The sequence below is a fragment of the Gadus morhua genome, chromosome 10, assembly GCF_902167405.1.
Source record: "Gadus morhua chromosome 10, gadMor3.0, whole genome shotgun sequence".
Lineage (NCBI taxonomy): Eukaryota > Metazoa > Chordata > Actinopteri > Gadiformes > Gadidae > Gadus > Gadus morhua.
In genome coordinates this window covers 19,342,014-19,344,513 of record NC_044057.1, presented here as the reverse complement: position 1 = coordinate 19,344,513, position 2,500 = coordinate 19,342,014, and the positions used below count along the sequence as shown (strand labels likewise).

The 2,500-nt window shown below is 42.8% G+C and overlaps 1 protein-coding gene across 3 annotated transcripts in view; it reads right to left on the bottom strand.

Annotated features, from left to right (window-relative positions):
• The window catches only part of adgrg4a (adhesion G protein-coupled receptor G4a), a 22,531-nt gene that overhangs the window by 11,054 nt on the left and 8,977 nt on the right, over positions 1 to 2,500 (bottom strand). The gene's annotated exons all lie outside the window — the stretch shown is intronic.

Here is a 2,500-nt window from a genome sequence, read left to right as displayed (position 1 = left end):
GTAGCTACTGGAACTAGTTAATCCACATTTGGACCTAGCAGTAGAAGACAATTTCCATGGCAGACAAGACGCCACCATCCCCCCCACCACCACCACCACCAGCAAAGAGAAGGACAACTCTTTTTCAGAGAGTAATTGATAATAAAAACGCTGAAAGAGAAAAACTGAAATCAAGAATAATCCTAGGCGCTGCTTTCGAACGTTTGCGGCAACTGAAGGACGAGAAGGGTCTAAAAACCGATGCTTGTGTGGCGGTTGACCTAGTTTCAAAGTTTGTACCGTTTATACTCGGTAATACCGGTGTGGAGACGAGTGTATTACTCGGTGTGAAAATGTCCACACCGCGGCAACCCTAGTGAAAACCAGGACTTCCAATACAATTATATGAAACAAACATACATTTTCTAAAAATAGTAATGATTTATGTGACCGTTTAATGTTTATAACATCTGGTCCAACCATTGCAGCGAGAACGTATTCTCAGCAGGGGGTGCTGGGGAAAAAAAAAACTCAGCCTGCACTAGACTCGCAACTCGTTACATTGATAAAAAAAGATGTATAGCAGCGCAGCTCAATTACACCAGTGCATGCGCGGACAGTTGAAAATCGATCGTTCACATCCAGCTGCTCACAGAACAAGTTTAACGCACCACCGCTACCCTCACAACTTTTTCATATAACCTTTTTTCAGCACTAGGTCATATGAGCATTAAATAAATGCTGCGTCTCAAAATGCCTTGGACAGCGCGAGGATGACTCGCTTTGCCACGGGCCGAAACAGTTCGGAGCGACCACAGCCAGAGCGAACACAGCGGGGCAGAGGAGTGTCAGGAATAGTCTTTGGTGTACACATCAGTACGGCCTATTTGCACTACTGTTTAGTGGCAATGCAGTGTTTTATTCGATGCCTTTTTATTTTCGTATATTATTTCAATGAATACAATTTATTTATTCATAAAAAACGGATCTGGTCTTCAAATCTTTTTTCCAAATATAGGTCGTCTTACAATGGGGTTTGTGTTTATATTCGGACCAATACGGTACAGCGGGCGCTCACATGACGTTAAGCATTTCCTGGTGCATAATGTGACGCTTCAGAACCTAAAATCCCGTTTCTCCCCGTTGACACGACAACACATAACCGGCGTTTTCAGAAATCTCCACTTTGGCCGGAGTTTTTAGAAATGATCGTTTTCTGTGATAAGACAGGGCCTCGGATAGGGGGTGTTGCAGCACCCCCAGCACTCCTACTTCCCGCGGTACTGTGTGCAACTTACAGCTGAATGTAGTGCCATGTTGTTAAACGAAAACCTAAGCTAGCCTGGCTCGCTCTCGCGCATCTCTGTTCGCGCTCGTGCATGATTGCGCGTCCAGGTACTTGGAATGGGTGGAGTCAGAGTCAGCGTTGAAGGAGAGGGGGTAGGACCATTTGAGTTGTGTATTTTCAAAATCTGCTGGCGTTTCGCAAATCACCTACCCAACCTTTAACACTAATATTCAGAAAAAATACTGCCTCAAAAGGCTATTGGCTTAAACAATACAAGTAGAGGCATATGCTTGAACTTTATACCCTGAACTTTTAAACGTTGCAAACGTGCAAAAACATAATTATATATTTATGTGGCATTCAGTCCAATGCTGGAAATATATCTGTGGCATTAGGCCAATGCTGTGGTAATTTGTGTTAAGTATGACCAAGTGTTTCTTTCTGTTCAATAGATAGAACTTTATCAATCCCCTGTAGGAGAAATTTGTTAATGTTTGCCCCTATAAAACAATAAGGGTAAAAAAATCAATACACAACACGACGGTAACTGAGTAAGTCAAACCGTCCAATCTGAAGGCTCTACTTAACCACTCCCCCCACTCACTTCCACCAATGCAAAGCGAACAGAACTGAGTAGGGGAGGGCATAGCCTAACTAGTTTGCGAACGACCCAGAGAAACGCAACGCAAATTCAATGTGAACATGTATGAGGCTTTAATAAAATCCTGGACGATTTTGAAATTCCGCAAAACATTTTTTAAAAGTGTCTCAAAAAGAGGGCATGTCCGGGCTAAAGAGGAAGTCTGGTTACCCTACGTATGGGAAACACATTTGATTCCTACCTGTTACACTGTTAAATAGCGGCCCAAATTGGTAGGCGCTATCCTGGTAGTTTCACGAAGTGTGGCGTGTGAGCGTGTGCATGGGTAGAATTCATGGGACAAGCCCCAGGAATCTCCTTCTTCCGGCTTCCATGAAAGAGAACCAAATTAATTCACACAAAAGCGTTCATGTAAATCTAGCATTAAAAGTTAATTTAAGGAAGTTCTCTCCAGTCACGCTGAAAGTAGTTTGCTAGTAGTAGCGCTTTAATTTGCAGTGTCAGAGAATTCTGAGAAATCTGAATGCTGACAAAATTCTCAGAATTCTGACACTGCAAATTATTGCACGCTAGTGAACTACTTTAAAAAAAACTTGACATCGCGACCAAGCGACAAATGACGGATTTTATCC